This window comes from Ovis canadensis, chromosome 6 (assembly GCF_042477335.2).
Source record: "Ovis canadensis isolate MfBH-ARS-UI-01 breed Bighorn chromosome 6, ARS-UI_OviCan_v2, whole genome shotgun sequence".
Classification (NCBI taxonomy): Eukaryota; Metazoa; Chordata; class Mammalia; order Artiodactyla; family Bovidae; genus Ovis; species Ovis canadensis.
This window is the reverse complement of record NC_091250.1, coordinates 25049219-25070704: the sequence shown is the minus strand read 5'-3', so window position 1 is coordinate 25070704 and position 21486 is coordinate 25049219. Positions and strand designations below refer to the sequence as shown.

General features: G+C 35.5%; 1 pseudogene; it reads left to right on the top strand.

Moving 5' to 3' along the window:
- Window positions 1–729: 729 nt before the first annotated feature.
- LOC138442818 (peroxiredoxin-6 pseudogene) lies at window positions 730–21219 on the top strand (annotated as a pseudogene).
- The last annotated feature ends 267 nt before the right edge of the window (window positions 21220–21486 follow it).

The following is a 21486-nucleotide window of genomic DNA, read 5'->3' as shown; positions in this document are numbered from 1 at the left end:
CAAACCCTTGCTCAAGGGCAATATCATGTGGACTGGTAGCAGAATGGGAATCACAATGGAAAGAACTTCTCAGACTTTTTTGTGAGGACATGTGTTATAAGATACTCAGAAGAAGAGGGAAACAAAAAGGCTGATGACTCCTCAGGTCACACTGGTGGGGAATTAAACTGTTTATGAAATTTCTGCAAGTATTGTGCGTCCTTAAGCTGACAGGCCTGGGGGAAAAAAGAAAAACAGTTAATTCACTAAGTTGTATCACAAAGAAATAATTTTGAAAAATACAGAAAATGTGTAAAATCAACCAAAATGTAGTTGCCATGGTTTAATGTACAATTACATTAAAGTTATTGTCAACGTGAAAGTATTTTAAAGCAGGAATGGAATCACAGACATCCTTACACATTTTATGTGAAATATCAGGAAAGTTGTCTGAATTATCAAGAAATCTGTCCTAGATTCTCTTGATAGAAACATCTTTTTATTATATTATTTTATTTACTTGCTTCAGTATGACACTTATATGAATAACTAAGCCTTTCAATAGTTCCCTCATCTGAGTCATTTTTTGGAATTTAATATTGTTAATGCAATGCAGGTGTTCCCAGTTTTAGTCTTTAGAGAGAAGAAACTGTCCCTGGGTCAAGGAAAAGTGTTAAATAGTAATTGGTTTTGGCAGGGAGATCTATCTTCATGTCCTAGCACCTTCTCCACTGGGGCACTACTGTCACCATGATCTCCACCTCTTTCAGCAGCATTCCAAATGTGCAGTGCTGTGGGCCAGAAGATGTATCTTGTGACATTCCCGTAGGTAGGTTTTGCTTCCTGGGGAAATACTACTGATTCACATCCTTTTTCAAGGTTGTTGAGAAAAACGCCTTCTTTTCCAGTGCCTAAGTGGGACACAGCATTGTGCCTTTTCTTTAGCAGAAGACAGTACTCATTTGTTTTTCCTTCAAATAACGACATGAACTACCTAATAACACTTTGTTCTTAACTGTACTCCAAAGGTGGATAATTGGCACAAAATTGTTTTACATAAAATGGTACCCTCAATATTGACTGAAAACTAACTTAAACTAATTGCTCTAAGTTCAAAGCACTAAAACAGCAGGAAAGAAAGCTTGGTCTTTAAGTTGAGTCCGTGTATTTATGCTTCTAAAAATGACTCTACATTATTGGAAAATTTATAATCTGTCTTTCTATGATCATATCAAACTTCATAACCATTTTTTCTGTTACTAATAATTTTATTTTTAAACTAAAGATTTAACTATCTCTGCATAATTATTATAAAAACTTTAAATTGCTGAAATTATTACATTTTCTCCATTCACTATTTAATTTCTGGTCAACATTCACTTAGCCTAAGAAAGGATTGGAAAAGAAAAGAAATCATATAAAATTTAGATGCTATATAAGGCATTACTGAAGAAATAATCTACATTATAAATATTTATGAGATAAAATTATCCACACATAATTAAATTAATAATTTATTTTCACTTCAACTATTGATATACATATATTTTATTAAATAATAGAGCTATAGTGTTGTAACATAAATTTTTATGTTTGAAGATATCAGAAAATATCCATTAAATTTAAGTGATATTAAAATGATGACATGTGGACATTTAAGTCAGTTTAATCATTATAATACCACCCATTTCCCCCAATATATCAGACATTCATGGATATCCAAGGTAGTTTTGATTCTGACTTTTACCTTCTGCAAATGGCTATCATTGAAATATCACCATATTGTTTTAAATTATGTGTTTGCTTCTTCTCTTTTTATCATGTGAACTATTCGTGACTAGTGGCTATTTGTCTATATATTTAGGATAGTATAGACCACATGAGAGAATTTCAATGTTTGTTATATAACTGAATGTAAATGAATATGTTTATTCATAAAATGTTTGCTTATTATTCACACTGAATGCCTGATTCTCATTTATCATGGAAATGACACTGTTGACAGCCAAGGAAGGAGGCTTAATTGGGGTTTGGAAAGAAGCATTATAGAATTATTTGTTTGTCCTCGAATTACTTCATACAAAAATTATTCCCAGTATTATGTATTTGACAAAGGTAAATAGCTTACCATTCATTATTTTCCATGAGTTTATACCTTGCATGGCCAACATTAAACAATAAGCTACTCGAGGGAGGCAAGTTAACACTTCACTATACATCCAACACCACTATAGTACCTAGTGTATTACCTGCTTCAAAATAGGACTCAAATCATGTATTAACTATGCCTGCTCTAAAAGAGCAGCAAATACTATTTGTTAAATCCAACACTACACTCAGCCTTGCATGTTAAAGTTTAAAAGACAGTTCCTTCTCAGTGTTTATAAACTAGTAGAGAAAGAATAGTTATCAAGGAATGAAAATGCATGGTGATAAACCGTGTGTTTGTGAAACTGAACCAGGTTTGGTTTAAGGAAGTTTTCAAAGAACTCATGTCGATGTTATGAACTAAAAACAGTAGAGTAGAGTAGATACTTAACAGTAAAATAAACTAGATCTAGTAAAGTACATACTTTAGAAAGTTGTGAGAGATTTCTAGGAAAAGTGGGGGGCACATGAACAACTGTTTTAGCAAAATAATGGCATGATAACATTTGTATTTAAGAAAATACCATTGCCTGTGTTTTGGAAAATGATTTGGTGAGAGTCAGACAAAAGTTGCTTCATACAATTCCACAAAAGAGTTATGTTGTCTTGATAATGTAGCATCACTGAGAATGGAGAGAATAGGATAGATTCAGACACTAGTAACATGATAGTCTTAACAGGACTTAGTCTTTCTATATATGTAAAGTTAGAGAGAAGATATATACATATTCTGCCTTAGAGAGTTCTTACCACTATGTCTTCAAGTATTGTCTATCTGTAGCTTGATGACTCCCCACAAAAACTTCCATCTGAAAGCTTCTTTCCATCTCAAGACCTATATTTATCTGTCCTCAGTTACCTGTATTTCCATGATTCAAGGGCATCTCAAGTTTAATATATTCAAGACTCAATTTATTTTACCTGACAGACTTCTCCTATGTTTCCTATCTCAAAGAATGGCACCAATATCTCTGAAGCTGCTGAAGCCGAAAGCTGAATGATGATAAACCCTTAACATACTTCCTCTGTAATTGTGCATATGTGAAAAGACCTATTAAGATTATTTTGTTGTTGTTCAGTCATTGTCTAAGTCATTTCTGACTCTTTGCAACTCCATGGACTGAGGAATGCAGGCTTCTGTATCGCTCAGTTTTGTTACTAATTACCTGAATCTCTCCTCTTCTTTCCATTCTTGTTGACACTTTAGTACAACCATAACTTTTGCGGAGTTCTGTGAAACAGCCTAGTAGTTGATCAGCTTTTGCCTTCACACTCACCAAACCACACTAGGTAGATGTTTAAGAAAATCAGTAAAACCAACCAGTCCTTGTCAAAGCAGCTTTCTTCCCTGTGATCATAAAAAATACTATTGCCAGGTAAAAATGGAAAACTTTAATTAGTATCTTTCACCAATATTTCCATAAAATTTATAAAGCATGTGCTCAAAATAACTAAATCAAAATTGTGCAGTCAATAGACTTTGGATTTAATAGAATACTTCCCCTAGCCTGGGCTTCCCTGGTTGCTCAGGCAGTAAAGAATCTGCCTGTAATATGGGAGACCCACAATCCCTGGATCAGGAAGATCCCTTGGAGAAGGAAATGGCAACCCACTCCAGTATTCTTGCCTGGGAAATCCCATGGGAAAAGGAGCCTGGTAGGCTACATCAGTCAGAATCAGACAGGACTGAGCAACTAACGTTTTATTTCCCCTAGCTTAGTACTTTCAAATAATTTGTGAGAAATTTAAGAATTAGCATCAACCTTATTGAAGTGGATGAAAATCATAGAGAACAAGCTTATATACACCCTTAGAAGCTCATGGTGCTGATTCTATATAGTTTCTGTAATAGAAATATAGTTTCTGCACTGGATATACAAATAATCAAATTAAACTAAATTTCAAAATACATTGTAAATGTGTATCCAGAGTAAAAATAATTTTAAAAAAATATAAATTTATTTATTTTTATTGGAAGCTAATTACTTTACAATATTGTCGTGGTTTTGCCATACATTGACATGAATCTGCCACGGGTACACATGTGTTCCACATCCTGAACCCCCCTCCCACCTCCCTTCCCATCCCATCCCTCTGTGTCATCCCAGTGCACCAGCCCCGAGCACCTTGTCTCATGCATTGACCCTGGACTGACGATCTATTTCACAAATGATAATATACATGTTTCAGTGCCATTCTCCCAAATCATCCCAACCTCGCCCTCTCCCACGGAGTCCAAAAGACTGTTCTATACATCTGTGTCTCTTTTGCTGTCTCGCATACAGGGTTATCATTCAGTTCAGTTCAGTCAGTTGCTCAGTCGTGTCTGACTCTTTGTGACCCCACGAACTGCAGCATGCCAGGCCTCCCTGTCCATCACCAACTCCTGGAGTTCACCCAAACTCATGTCTGTTGAGTCGGTGATGCCATCCAGCCATCTTATCCTCTGTAGTCCCCTTCTCCTGCCCTCAATCCCTCCCAGCATCAAAGTCGTTTCCAATGAGTCAACTCTTCACATCAGGTGGCCAAATTATTGGAGTTTCAGCTTCAGCATCATTCCTCCAAAGAACACCCAGAGCTGATCTCCTTTAGAATGGATTGGTTGGATCTCCTTTCAGTCCAAGGGACTCTCAAGAGTCTTCTCCAACACCACAGTTCAAAAGCATCAATTCTTCAGTGCTCAGCTTTCCATCTTTCTAAATTCCATATATATGTGTTATTATACTGTATTGCTGTTTTTCTTTCTGGCTTACTTCTGGAGCCTATTATACAGAGTGAAGTAAGCCAGAAAGAAAAACAATATTTTTAAAAAATATTTCCAAGATTTATATTTACTTTTGTTAAATGTTAGTGCCTTTAATCATTAAAAGTGTAACGATTTACAATATCATATTAGTTTCAACAAAGGGATTCATTATTTTTAGGATTATACTCCTAAAAGTTATTATAGGATAATGGGTATAAATCCCAGTGATACTGTGCAATATTTCTCTTAATCCAGTATCACAGTCTTATCCTTTTCCCTTCCCTCACCCCACCCTCTTCTGGTAACCAATAAGCTTGTTTTCCATATCTCTGAGTCTGTTTATGTTTTTGCTATATATATTTTTTGGTTTTACTTTTCATATTCCAAATATAAATGACATCATACTGTATTTATTTTTACTGTCCAGCTTATTTCACTAAGCATAATATTCTCTAGGTCCATCCTTGTTGCTGCAAATGGCAGAATTTCTTTCTTTCTTTCTTTTTTTTTTTGGATAAGTAAAATTTCAATAGATAGATAGACACACACACACACACACACACACACACACAGACCACATCTTTATTCATTGTTGATAAATAAAGGTAGACTGTTAATACATTGTTGATGGACCCTCAGTTTGCTTCCATAGCTTTCTTTTTTCTTTTGTCTTTCTCTGATTTTTTAAAATCTATTTTTAATTAAAGGATAATGGTTTTACAATATTGTGTTGGTTTCTGCCATACATCAACATGAGTTAGTCTTGGATATACATATGTCCTCTACCTCTTGAGCTTGGCTTTTGTAAATAGGAATGCTATGAATATGGAGGTGTGTGTATCTTTTTTAATTAATATTTTTGTCTTTGTCCATTTAGAATACACAGGAGTGAAATTATTGGATCATATGGTACTTCTATTTTTAGTATTTTTGTTGTAGAATCTGAAGTCACAAAATACTTCTCAGAGGACACTCAAGACAGTGGAGTATAGTTCATTAAGCTATCAGGTCCAAGGAAGGGGAACTTGTTCCCAACAAGGACCCCAATGATATAGCAGGACTCAGTTTTATACCTTTTGCTACATGGCTGGTTGCTGCTGCTACTGCTGCTGCTAAGTCGCTTCAATCGTGTCTGACTTTGTGCAACCTCATAGACGGCAGCCCATCAGGCTCTCCCGTCCCCGGGATTCTCCAGGCAAGAATAGTGGAGTGGGTTGCCATTTCCTTCTCCAATGCGTGAAAGTGAAAATTGAAAGTGAAGTCGCTCAGTCGTGTCCAACTCTTAGCGACCCCATGGACTGCAGCCCACCAGGCTCCTCCATGGGAGGAGGAGCCCTCCATGTAATCCCTCCGTGGGATTTTCCAGGCAAGAGTACTGGAGGGGTGCCATTGCCTTCTCTGTTACAACATGTAAGTGAGGAAGAATTAACAATTACAACATGAAGGTGCAGGTGCTATCATTAATCTAACTGAGACAACCTGACCTTTACTTCCAATCTTTGTTTGCCTTCTGTGAGGAGGGGTTTCCTGGCTTTTCTTTAAGGATGGTTAACAGAGTTCAGACCCAGTTCACATCCTGCCTTGAGATAGCTGACAGTCTTCAGGATGAAATCCCTCTTGCCCTCCCCCCAACATTCTGAGAAACTTCTATACCAGATTCCACACTGGCTGAGCCAATTTATATTCCCATCATCAGCATTCCAGGGTTCTCTTTCTTTTCTCCACAACCTCATCAACGTTTGTAATTGTAGACATTTTGATGATAGCCATTCTGCCAGGTGTGGGGTGATATCTCATTGTTATTTTGATTTTCAATTCTGTCATAATTAATGATAGTGAGCATCTTTTTATGTGGCTATTATCCACCTGTATAGCTTCCTTTGAAAAATACCTATTCAAGTCTTTGCCCATTTTTTGATTGAGTTGGTTGGGTTTTTTTGTTTTTTGTGTGTGTTTTTTTTTTTTTTGAGATTGTCTTTAATGAGCTGTTTAGATATTTTGGATATCAACACTTTCTCAGTCTTATTGTTTGTAAATATTTTATCCAATTCCCTGGTTTGACTTCTTGTTTTGTCAGTGGTTTCCTTTGCTGTGCAAAAGCTTTTAAGTTTCGTTAAGTCCCATTTCTTTATTTTTGCTTTTGTTTCTTATTGCTTTTGATGTGGCTTGGCTCTGAATCCCATTAACCATCATTAAAGAAAAACCAGGAAACCCCCTCCTCACAGATGGCAAACAAAGATTTGAAAGTAAAGGTCAAGTTGTCTCAGATTAATGATATCGCCTGTACCTGCATGCTGTAATTGTTGATCCTTCTGCACCTACATGTTGTAAAACTAATTACTAACATGTAACCAGCCAGAGCCAAAACATATTGCCATGTTTTATGCCAAAAACTGTTCTGCCTATGTTCCCTTCTAAGAGTTTGATGGTTTGGGCCTTACATTTAGGTTTCTCATCTATTTTGAGTTTATTTCTGTATATGGTATTATGAGAAACAGTTGTAATCTTTTTCTTTGACATGTTGCTGTCCAGTTTTCCCAGCAGCACTTATTGACAAGACTGTCTTAACTTTGTTACATATTTTGTCTCTTTTGTTGTGTTGATTGACCATAGGTATGTGAGTTTATTTCCAGGCTTTCTATTCTGTTCCATTTATCTATGTGTCTGTTTTGTGCCAATACATATTGTTTTGACCACCTGAGCTTCATAGGATTGTCTGGGAAGGTCGTATCTTCAACTTTGTTATTTTGTTTCAAGATTGCTTTGGCAATTCAGCATCTTTTCTGTTTCCATATGAATTTTAGGATAATTTGTCCTAGTTCTGTGAAAATGTCATGGATATTTCCACAGAGATTGTATTATATCTGTACATTGCTTTGGGTAGTACAGACATTTTAACAATATTACATCCAAACCAAGAGCATAGGCTATCTTTCCATTTCTTTTTATCAACTTCAGTTTCCTTCATCAGTCTATAGCTTCCAGATTATGAGTCTTTCATTACTTTGGTTAAGTTTACTCCTCGGTATTTTAAGTTTTGATGAAATTTTAAACAGCACTTCTTTACTTTCTCCTTCTGATATTTAATTACTAGTGTATGATGCTAAAGCTAAAACTCCAGTACTTTGGCCACCTCATGCGAAGAGCTGACTCATTGGAAAAGACTCTGATGCTGGGAGGGATTGGGGGCAGGACGAGAAGGGGATGACAGAGGATGAGATGGCTGAATGGCATCACCGACTCAATGGACGGGAGTTTGAGTGAACTCCGGGAGTTAATGATGGACAGGGAGGCCTGGCGTGCTGTAATTCATGGGGTCACAAAGAGTCGGACACGACTGAGTGACTGAACTAAACTGAACTGAAAGAAGCAGCAGATTTCTGCATGTTAATCTTTTATACTGCACCTTTACTGAATTCATAATGATTTTTTTAATACTTTTTTGGTGGAGACATCAGTTTTCTATATCAAGTTCACTTAAACTGCTAATAGCGACAGTTTTACTCATTTCTTTGTAATTTAAATGTTTTTTATTTCTTTTCTTTCTTTCTTTCTTTTTTTTTTTTGTCTATTGTGGCTAGGATTCCAATACTATGCTAAATAAACATGCCGTTAGTAAGCGATTTTGGCTTGTTCCTGAATTTAGAGGAAAGGCTTTCAGTTTTTCAGCACTGCATATTATATTGGCTATAGGTTTTTTGTAAATGGCCTTTACTATGTTGAGATATGTTTGTTCCCTCCATCCCTACTTTGGTGAGTTTTTTTGTTTTTCTTTTAATCAAGAATGGATGTTGACTTTTGTCAAATGATTTTTCTGCACCTATTGAGATGACCATATGGCTTTTTTCTGACCTTTTGTTAATTTGTTGTATTATATTGATTGATTTGTCGATATCAAGTCATCTTTGAATCCTTGAAATAAAGCTAATTTGATCATAATGTATGATATTGGATATATATCGGATTTTGGAAATAGCACCCTATGAAAGTGTTTGTTGTTCAGTCATGTCTGACTTTTTGGGACACTATGTACTGTAACCTGCCAGGTTCCTCTGTCCATGGGATTCTCCAGGCAAAAAGACTGTGGTGGGAAGCCATTTCCTTCCCCAGGGGATCATCCTGACCCAGGGATAGAACCCATGTCTTTTGCATTGCAGGCAGATTCTTTACCACCTGTCTGAGTCATCAGGGAAGCCCCTAATACTGGACAGAGTTGCCATGCCCTCCTCCAGGGGATCTTCCCAACCTAAGGATCGGACCCAGGTCTCCTGCATTGCAGGGGGATTCTTTACCAACTGAGATACTTAGGTACCTATTGAGTTCAACTGGCCCTTTTAATCTCTCATTGGATTCAGTTTGCTAATATTTTTCAGGATTTTTGTATCTATATTTATCAAAGATATTGGCCTGTGATTTTCTCTTTTTGTACTGTGTGTTTGTTTTTGGTGTCAGGGTAATTTTGGCCTCATGGAATACATTCGGAAATGTTACAAACTCTTCAATTTTTTGACATAGTTTGATAAGGTTAGATATTAATTCTTCTTTATATATTTGATAGAATTTCCCTGTGAAGCCATATAGTCCAAGACTTTTGTTGGCTGGAAGTTTTATAGGTTAGTGTTTCACTACTAGTGTTCAGTTTGTTCAAATTGTCTTTGTTCTTGCTTCATTTCTTGGCAGGTTGTATGTTTCCAGAAATCTGTTCATTTCCTTTGGATGTCCACTACATTGATGTATAACTACTCATAGTATTCTTTTCTGATTTTGTTTCTATCTCTTGGTAGTGGTTGTTATTTATCCACTTTCATTTCTTATAATTTTTATTTGGGTACTTTGTTTCCTTCTTAGTAAAACTGGCTAATGATTTATCAGTTTTATTTTTTCAAAAACCTCCATCTTGAGTTCATTTATCTTTCATATTATTTTTTTAATTTTCTATTTATTTTCTTTCTGTTTATTAATTCTTTAATTCTGCTTATTTTAAGAGTTGTTCTTCTTTTCCTAATCTTTTAGGTGGTAGGTTAGGTTGTAAACTTGAAATTTTTCTTGTTTCTTGAGGGATGTGTGTATTACTATGAACTTCTCTCTTAAAATTGCTTTTGGTAAATCCCATGGACTTTGGAAAGCTGTGTTTCTATTTTCTTTTGTCTTGAGGTATTTTATGAATTCTTCTTTGATATCATCATTGACCCATCGTTTTTATAGTAGCTTTTTGTTTAGTGTTGAGAGGGTAACAGGCAAGAAGGCTAGGGGGCCCCAAAAGGAGGAAATAGACTGCAAATGTTAGACAGTTTTTCTCTGTCTCTTCAGCAGCAGGAGGAAACAAACTATAAGTGCCAGATTTTTTTCCCTTCTCTATACAAAATTAAAAGATTTCTTTTAAAATTCTGTGTTCTATGACAACACCTGGTTCCACCTGAATTTAACTTTTCTCAACCCTTGAGCTTTTCTTATGGAAATATTTTTCTTAAGCTGTGTTAATGAACTATGTATTTAGCTTAGACTCTGTTTTTCTTCAAGTCTGTTCCACCTAAGACTCAGAACCAACTGGACAAACCAGTGTATTTTAACCAACAAACCAGTATGTTTTACTTATGCAAATGTTCACCTAACCTATGTTGATGAGACTGTATTTGTTTAGCAACCTGCCTTTCTTAAAGATTCATATCAATTATTTTATGGCCCAGGATGACTAACCTTGTGCCAATGTTATCTCAGAATCCATGTTATGTTGTGAGAGGCCTGGTGCCACTCTCTGAGTTTTAGGACATTTCCTTTTTCTAATTAGCAGCCTGCTAGTAGATATATAACTTCCTGCTAAAGACTAGCAGGGGGGCACTCTTTCTGACCCCTTCTGATGTCTGTTGTCAGAAGTGCTCTCTATCTTTTATACTTTAATAAAACTTTATTACACAAAAGCTCTGAGTGATCAAGCCTTGTCACTGACCCCAGATTAAATTCCTCTCCTCCAGAGGCCAAGAATCCCAGTGTCTTTCATGGCTCAGCAACAACCTTTCAGTATTTGCATACCTGTTCTTTTCCCATTTTTATTTATGTCATTTGGTCTCTAGTTCCATACCATTTTGGTCAGTCAAAGTCCTTGATATAGTTTCTATCCTCTTAAATTTATTGAGACTTGTACTGTGGCCTAGCATGTAATCTATCTTGAAGAGCAATTTATGGGCACTTGAAAAGAATATGTATTCTTCTGTTTTTTGATATAATGTCCTATTGGTACTTATTGAGTTCAGCTGGCCTATTGTTTCATTTCATACCACTGTTTAAGAAAATTTAAAAGAAAACCTTTTAACTTTCTATCTAGATGATCTGTCCATTAATATAAGATTTTTTTGTCAAACCCATGAAAATAAACCTAAAATAACACAAGCATACTGCTAAGGAAAATCAAACCACAAGGGAAGAAGCAAAAAGGAGAAATAAGCAGAGAAAAACTGAAAAAATAATTAGAAAACAAGTAATAAAATGTCAATAAGAGCATATCTATCAATAATTACTTTAAATGTCAGTGAATGAGCCAATCAAAAGACACAGAGTAGATGGTTGGATTTTAAAAATCCAATTCTTTCTACTTAGTTACTTCAAGGTATCACTTCAGATCCAAAGACACACACAGACTAAAAATGAGGGAATGGAAAAAGATATTTCATGCAAATAGATATAAGAAAGAGGGGATAACAACATATTTCTTTTAAGCAAATTCTAGAACAAAAATGTTGAAAGCCATTATATAATGATAATGGATACAAGAGACAATCAATACAAAGGAAGGAGATAAAATCTGTTCACATGTATGCACCAAATATTAGGCACGCCAAAACATATAAAACAAATACTGAAAGACATAAAGGGAGAAATGGCAATAATACAATAATAGTAGGAGACTTTAAAATCACAGTTGTATTAAAGAACAGATCATCTGTTCATTATATCTAATATAGGGTTTTTTATTTTTATTACCAAGGGGTTCATATATGATAAGTTACTTGTTTTTCCTTTGTTTCTAAATAATAATCTTGCTAGGTAGAGTATCCTAGATTATAGATTTACCCTTCCAGCACTTTGGATATATCATACCATCTCTCTTCTGGTCTATAAACCTTCCTTAAGTCAGCTGATAGCTGAACAGAAATTTCCCTTGTATATGACTCTTTTGTTTTCTCTCTTCTTTTTAGAACCTCTTTTTATCTTTAACTTTTGCAGTTTTACTTGTGATATTTCTTGATGTGGTTTTTAGGGATTAATTTTGTTTGGAATGCTCTCTGCTTTCTAAACCTTGATATCTGTCTTTCTTCAGGTTCATGTAGTTTTTAGCCATAATTGCCTCAAACACATTTTTGATTTATTCTGTCTCTTTTCTCTGAGACCCCATTTTATGTTTAATGCTATCACAGAGATCTCTTAAACTGTTTTCATTTTTTGTGTTTCTTTTTGCTATTATAATTGGGTGATTTAAATGTATATTTTTGATAAGAAAAACATTTTATTAAGTAAAATAGCTATATTTGAAAGATATTCAAAATACATATAAAATGAATTATTAAAAATGTAAAAAATATTGTATTTTGTATTTAAGCTATCAAGTTTAATGAGTGATCACAATTAATTGACATACCTAAAATATTCATCATGTTTCATAAAAAAAAATACATAATATCATTAAGGAACTTGTGTCTTAAATACACTTTTATTTTAAAAAGTGAAAATACTCCTTATTTTTAACTCCATGAAATCTACAATTTGCTGTTCTTGGAAAGAAAGAAAAGATCCACAGACTTCCTCTGTATATGCTTGATCAACTTTCCTAATACAAGGGAAAACACCAGGCATCTGCCCACATCAGGAATAGTGCTTTGTGAATGCCTCTGCCTAGAATTCTCCCTTCCTTAAAATACATGGATATTTATCCCTTATCTCTTTATGTTGACTTTTAAATGTCAATTTCTCTTTTCCTGATCACCTTAAAGATAAAATTTCACATCTACTATCAAGGTTGCTTTTTATTTTTTATCTACACTGCTTACTTTCCTTACTTTGCTTCATAGTAACAACCACATCAAACATAATACATATTGTCTTTATTTGTCCATGGTCAAGCTTCCCCCTCTAATATGTGATCCTTTTAGATTACAGATTTTATTGACTGCTTTGGTCACTGCTATATCCCTAAAGATCAGGACAGCTGCATGTTAAATAGTAAATGCCCAAAGCATGCATATTTGTGGGAAATGATGTTGTTTTATTTCTAATACTCAAATTTATTGACTAAAAAAGTAAGTGAAGAATTCCCATTAGCTATAGGCTTAAAAATTCTGTCTTGAGATAAGAAATGTTAACTAGCTTATTCATATTTCATAAATATTGTATCATTTTTAGTGTAGCAAAATATATTATTGGAACATATAAATTAGAAAAATCAAATCTTAATAAATTTATATTCCAAGAAATTTGTCTTTGTTAATTGAGGGATGCCTTGGAAACCAATACTGTTCTCCAATATCATTAATATCTTTCCCCAAACAAATAATATATTACAAAAGTACTTTCTGTTTAAAATCTTCAGTGTGACAAAGTGTCATTAAGAGGAATGGTTAAAGGCATAAACTCTGAAGCAGAAAGCCTCAGGTTAAAGCCCAGCTCTTCCATTTATTAGCTATACAGCCTTGAAAGAGACCCCTAATCTCGCTGTCTAGTTCCCACACCTGTAAAATAAGAATAAAATGAATCATTTAACTATTACTACCTCATATGATTGCTATGTGAATTTAATTAATCAATGCAGGTAAAAGCCTATAGAAAAAAGTCTAGTGAATAGTATGTAAATACATGCACAGAATATTATTTTTTAGGAATTTTTTAAAAAAAATTCTACCTCCCTATATCTCCCCTCCCTTCAAATTTAAACATTTGCTTCCCAGACAGAAAGTGATTTTTGGAGTCATGTATCAAAGGGCATATGAAGATAGAAGTGTGAAAAAGTAAATGAGTGGATTCAAAAGAGATTGCATGAAGCTGGACAATCTATTTAATCTCAGTTTATGCATGACAATGATATATTTTTTTAAAAAATATATCATAACATCACAAGCTATGAATTTGAACCCTTGTTTTTCTTCTTGTGTCTCTTTGGGAAATTGATTTTCCTGTGCTCAACAATAAAATGGAGACAATTATACTTGCATTAAATAGCTTGAGTAAATTGCTACAAGGATAACATATATTGCTACTAGTGAAAAGCAGTTTATGGTGATGGTAACCCACATGTCTTTCTTTCCAGGGCTTTCTATTGGAGTTCAGCTTCAAAGAAGTTCATGATTTATAGAACTGCCCACTTCACCGGGAATGATTGTTTATATATTGCAAAGTTGTTCAGTTCGGTTCAGTCACTCAGTCCTGTCTGATTCTTTGCAACATGCCAGGCCTCCCTGTCCGTCACCAACTCCCAGAGCTTACTCAAACTCATGTCCACTGAGTTGGTGATGCCATCCAACCATCTCACCCTCTGTTGTCCCCTTCTTCTCCTGGCTTCAATCTTTCCCAACATCAGGTTATTCTCAAATGAACCAGTTATTTGCATCAGGTTGCCAAAGTCGGAGTTTCAGCTTCAGCACCAATCCTTCCAATGAATATTCAGGACTGATTTCGTTTAGGATGGACTGGTTGGATCTCCTTGCAGTCCAAGGGACTCTCAAGAGTCTTCAACCCCACAGTTCAAAAGCATCAATTCTTCAATGCTCAGCTTTCTTCGTAGTCCAAATCTCACATCCATACATGACTATGGGAAAAACCATAGCCTTGACTAGATGGACCTTTGTTGGCAAAGTAATGCTTCTGCTTTTTAATATGCTGTCTTTGTTGGTCATAACTTTTCTTCCAAGGAGTAAGTGTCTTTTAATTTCATGGCTGCAGTCACCATCTGCAGTGATTTTGAAGCCCCAAAACATAAAGTCCGCCACTGTTTCCTCTGATGAAACATACATAATTAACTGACAAGTCTATGTGGTTCACAAGAGACATATCTAAGATGGAAGGGCACAGGCAAGAAAAAGGTCAAGAATCAAAAAAGTTATAACATGCAAATTCTAAATTAAACAAAAATAAAAAAGTGCTTGTAGCTGTATTACTATCCAACAAAATAGACTTTAAGAATAAAACAAAGTGAAGCTGACTAAAATTATGGTCATTTTATAATGACCATAATTATTTCAGAAGGAAAATCTAGAATTTTAATTTAGCTTATACTTGAGAATGTAGCTGCAAATTTTCTGTTTAAGTGCTGGTTCTGTCATTTTCAGCTTGAGAAATAAACTCTATCTCAAATAAGAAAAACATGTAGGAAAGCTACTGATTAGCTCCTAAGGCTGGCAGAAAGTTTACAAAATTAGATACACAGAAAGAAAGACAGCAATGCTAAGTTTCAGCTACTGCATCATGATTATAATGCAAAGGACAGTCAGGTTACAATGTCACGTGGACACAGCTGGAGCAGCTGACACCAACACTATAGCTGGATATAGCTGCTGACACCACTGGATTTCCTAGGCAATTCTGGAGAATCTACATGGGTGAGTTAATCCTAGACCTTTCTTATCACTTGAAAAAAGGATCCCAAGAATGCTAATCATCAAATCCTTTCAGGCTAGAAATTGATAGATACATACAAACATATATAAATTTTTTCTAAATGGATAGTCATTGAGAAAATTTAAAAAAAAATACATACAAGTAAAAATTTGCTTTTTCAAACAACAGAACAAACATGGCCTCTACAACTACAACTACAGCGCAAGGCTAAAATATTCAACTTTTCATGGAAATTACTACCCTGGTGGATTTCAACTTCTTTATTCATGGCTAACTTGAATGAATTCCTGACTTACTCATTCATCAGTAGGGAAGGTGGCAAAAATATCATTAAATAATTCAAAGTGCAAAATCTAATCTCCAAAACAATTAATAGACTGTCTCAACTTTCTTCCAGTTTTGTCAGGCCACTATTGATATAGAGTTCTGTGATCCTTCGGCCTAAAATAATCACCATAGCAGAGCTTGCAATTTGACAGGACAAAAGACAACTTGACAGCCATTCCTCAAACCAGCATAGACTGCCCTTCCAGTGCTAAGCTGAATTTGACATTTTAATTTAAAAGGTATTTTAACATAGATACACACATACACACACACTCATGTACATGCACACACACACACACACACACACACACATACTCTGCTATTGCAAAATCAGTGTTATCTTACCTTAACCAAAAAGAAAAAAATCTGATATCCAAAAGGCAGATTTTTTGTAAGAACTATATTATGGCTCTATATCCATGAATCCTGATAAATTAAAAAATAATATATTATAATTAGTTTACTATTGTAATGTATCTCATCACTACAGAAAATAATAATAACTAGTAAGAATCAAGAAGGAATTACTATAAGTACAGAATTCAAATTCCTGTTGCTATAATTACTTACCAACTTAAGTGAAAGGATGTGTAAGTGTGCATGTGCATGACTGTTATAACACATTAATGAACAGGAATCAAAAATATATCCAAAAGCATTGCATTAGTTTTATTTTTAAGAAGGAAAACATTAATTTGCTAATGAGAATTATTTAGAGAAATATAAATAGCATTATATTTGGTTTTACAGAACAACTAGCACATAAATTTTGAACAGAATATATTTAATAAGTAAAATAAAATTTAGTGTCACTATATGACCTATTCAATCAAATAAGGCAGAGGAATAATCTAAAAGCATCAAATTGACTAAAATAGCAATTTTCAGTATATCCTGCACCATCTTGCCCATGAAATCAGCCATTTGACATCCAGAATCAGCCAACAGCTGGTCTTGTCCCAGTTGGTTGAATCATGAATGTGGAACTGACTAAGGAACCCAAGCATCTCAGGTTTACTATGGGGGCCTTGTGGGGAGATTTGAGGGAGGATTATAACCAATCCCTCATGGATGCCAAGGAATTATTGTACTTCTTTTCAATATACTGTCTTACCATATTGCATTTTGTTAGAAAATAAAAAGAAAATTTTCATTAATTCCAAATTAGTTACATTTTTAGAAACTATGCTAAAATTGGAGTCATTGAAGGAGAAAGACAACCAAATACATTAACTGTAATTTTTACTACATCTTTGCTATATGAGAACAGTTTAAAAAATAAAAAAGATGCCTCTGTGAAAACAGGAAACAAAAATTTATAAGATAGATTGGGAAAGGTTACTAGAGTTTGGTATGACTTGATTCTAAACATTGTTGAAAAATCTGTTGAAATTTTTGGCCAGCATGGAGAAACTGAGGTTGCCTTAATTATAGGACTGGATGCAGCATAATTAAGACTAGGGCTGTAATTAAGCCCATGATGAATAATTGAATGTTTGTTGAATGAGTGAATAGCCACTGGCTGGCCAATTTGGATTTAGCAAGAGTTCAGGAAACAGAAGTTGAGAGCTAAGACATTGGTATTGTCACTGGAAATTTTTCAGTCTATCAGAATCTTTTACCGAATACAATTCTTTTTTTTTTTTTTCCTTTCCTTCCATGTTATTAATTTCAGTAAAGTTTCAGGAATACAAAAGCAACATTGAAGTATCAGTTGCATTTCTATACATGAAGCATAAACTCTATTTCTATACATGAAGCATAACTCTCAGAAAAAAAAAAGAAATTAAGAAAACAATCATTTTTATAATAACATCAAAAAGAATAAAATACTTGAGGATTAATTTAACCAAGGAAGTTAAAGACTTGTACATTGAAAACTACAAGAAATTAAGGGAAGAAATAGAAGAAAATGCACATGAATGGAAAAATATTATATGTTCAAGTATTGCTATTGTTGTTTGTCTAAGTCATGTCTGACTCTTTTTTGACTCTGTAGCCCACCAAGCTCCTCTGTCCATGGGATTTCCCAAGCAAAAATACTGGAGTGGGTTGCCATTTCCTTCTCCAGATTGATTCTTCATCTCCTGCATTGGCAGGCAGTTTCTTTACTGCTGAGCCAATAGGGAAGGTCTGTTTGAAGAATTAGTATTGTTAAAACATCTGTTGGAGAAGGAAATGGCAACCTATCCTGCCGGGGTCACGCCCCGGTGGATCCAGGGTGATTCGAAGGTGGGGGGACGGAGTCGGCGTCTTTGGAAAAATACATATTTAATCACAGATATAGAGAGATTAGAAATGGATAGTGTAGTAGGAAGATTAGTGGAGAAAAGGAGGCTGAATAACTTGGATTACGTGGAATAGCATCCATGCTCCAGATGGGAATTCAGCCAGAAAAATGGGAGCAAGAAAGAAGTGACATGGGGGAATCAGTCTTTCCAGAAACTGATCCGATTTCTTTATTTTTGGGTTTGCTTATATACCTTTTGTTACACATAGGGATGAATACAGAGTCACGTGGGGGTCAGCAGTCCTGACCTTTATCAAAATCAGGTGCTTCACATAAATGTATAAAAAAGGTCTTAGGAATATTACATCATCTTCTGGCCATGAGTGAGACTTGCTGACATTTTATGATCCTTTCTTTCTGATAACCAAAAAACTTATTTCTTCCAAGGGTGTTTTTTCTTAAACCAGGCACCACCCTCCAAATAAAGTTGCATTCCTATAGGGTGAGGGTGTAGTGAGTTACAATCAAGAAAGGAATTTATTTAACCCAAGGTTAACATGATTAATCTTAAAGGTTAATACTTATTTCTCCTATATGCTTAAAGGTTAATACTTATTTCTCCTATATGTTAGTTATATTCATTATAAGGGTAGGGAACATGGAGATTTAGCAGCAAACATCAGCCCAACAAATGAAAATCCTTTCACCAATGCTCCCCTTAAGATCTATTTAGTCTTAAGATATGATAAAGTTACATTCTTACATAGCAAGGACACAGTGATTTATAACAAAGTACAGTGATTTATTACAAAAGAGAAAATCCATTAACTCAAAAAGTCTAGCATTGCTAACATCAAAAACTACTATATTTCCTTTGCTATATTCCAGATACATTGATTAATATATTCCCAGGTGCCTAAGGATATGGAGGCCTGGCGGCAATCATTGACTCAACAAGAAGAAAAAGTCCTATGCTAATTAAGACTCTCAAAATACTCCAAAACTCTCTGTGCTGTTTATGGTTGAGAGGTAGTAAACAATCATGTGCATAGTGGCAGGAGTATGGATAATCCTGTCACACAAGCTAGTCTGTCAGCAGAGAGGTTTGACCTGAGACATCCTTGTCCCACCCAGAGCAGGGAATCAGCAGCAATTATTGACACAACAAATGAAGAAACCCTTCACCAATATAATTTCTAACCAACTATACTAATAATTTCTAACTCCCCAAAAGAATTTGCCTTTAGTAAATCTAAAACATCTCGTGCCTCTCAGGTTGGGAGGCTGTAAGCAATCACCTATACAGGTGGGCTAGATAACCTTCAGAGGAGTCCGTAAGCTGAAACACTCTTGTCACGCCCAAGAATTTTTATTGCCTTGGAGCTGTGTGTTTACTCCTTCTCCAAGAGAAACGGTTATGGGGGAGAGCCCCCCGTAAAATCAGAGGTGTAGGTGAGAGCGTAAAACAGACTCTGGTTTTGGGGTTGATGCTCGGGAACAGGGGGTTTCCTGAGGCTTGATCACGCCTTTGCATATTCCCAGCCTCGTTCCTCATGACCTTTGCCATGGGCGGAATTCCTCACGCTGGCCCCCGGCACTATCCCAGTATTCTTACCTGGAGAATCCCATGGACGGAGGAGCCTGGTTGGCTACAGTCCACAGGGTTGCAAAGAGTCGGACACGACTGAGCGACTTCACCATCACCAAACATCTGTACTAGAAAAAGTAATTTACAGATTTAATAAAATCCATGGCAAAATTTCAATGGCATTTTTCACAAATGTTGGAAAAATAATCCTAAGAATCAAATGGAACCACAAAGATTCAAAATAGCTAAAACAATCTTGTGAAAGAAGAAAAAAAGTTATAGGCATCATACTTTTAATTTTCTATTTTTACTACAAAGCAATAATATAACAATCAAAACAGTATGATACTGGCATATAAAGAAACACATAGACCAACAGAACAGAATGAAGACCCTCAAATAAACCCACACATGTATAATCAAATGATCTTTAACAAAGGTGCCAAGAATATAAGGTGGGGAAAAAATAACTTCTTCAATGAATACTGTTGAGAAAATTGCATATTCATATACAAAAGAATGAAATTGGACACTTATCTTACACCATGTACATAAATCAACTTTAATTAAAAACTTAGACTTTAAATTGTAAAACTCCTAGATTAAAAAAATAAAAATAATTTCTACCTTGGTCTTTACAAAGAATTTTTTATATGATACAAAAGCACAGGCAACTAAGAAAAATGAACAAAGGAAGTAATCAATAAAATTTCCTATGGAATGGGAGAAAATATTTGTAAACCATATGCCTGATAAAGGATTAATATCCAAAATAAATAAGAAAATTCTATCACTCAGTAATGAAAACTAAGCACATTAAAAATGAGCAACTGGAGAAACTAGAACCATAGGCTAGTGGCGGGCAGTCCTGCACTTCCTCGTACGTCCCTATCACCACTGCCGCCACGCATGGAGGTCTCCTGCGGGATGAGGCTCCCAACTTCAAGGCAAGTACTACCATCAGCTTCATCCGTTTCCATGACTATCTGGGAGACTCATAGGTAATTCTCTTCTCGCACCCTCGGGATTTTACCCCAGTGTGTACCATGGAACTTGGCAGAGCAGCAAAGCTGGCACCAGAATTTGCCAAGAGAAAAATTAAGATGATTGCTCTTTCCATAGACAGCGTGAAAGACTATCTTGCATGGAGCAAGGATATCAACACTTACAATGGTGAAGAGCCACAGAAAAGTTATGCTTTCCCATCACTGATGATAAGAATGGGGTCCTTGCCATCCAGTTGGGCATGCTGGACCCAGCAGAGAATGATGAAAAGGGCATGCCTGTGACCGCTTATGTGGCGTTTGTTTTGGTCCTGATAATAAACCAAAACTGTCCATCCTCTACTCAGCTACCACTGGCAGGAACTTTGATGAGATTCTCTTTCCAGCTGAGAGCAGAGAAGAAGGAGGTCACCCTGGTTGAATGGAAGAACGGGGACAGAATGATGGTCCTTCCAACCATTCCTGAAGAGGAAGCCAAAAGACTTTTCCCTAAAGGAGTCTTCTCACCAAAGAGCTCCCATCTGGCAAGAAATACCTCTACTACACCCCTAACCATAGGCTCGCTATGGAGTTGGTGCTGGAGCTGCCCTCCTAACACTGTGAGCCAGAGGACGGCAGCTGTCCATCATGTTTCCCTGCAGCAAGCCATTAAAAATATTCTGGTGTGATGACAGCCAAGGTCTTTAGGTTGCAACTCTGGCTTATTAAATGCAAATGGTTCTAAAATCCCTTGGGGTCCTTTGTGCCTTCAGCAGCTTTCTTCTCTGTTCATATATCTTTGCACTCTCTGCTGACTCTCTTTGAAATTTGAGACTCATCTTGAATCTCTGCAGGGTTTATGACCAAGAGGTGGTATCAGTTT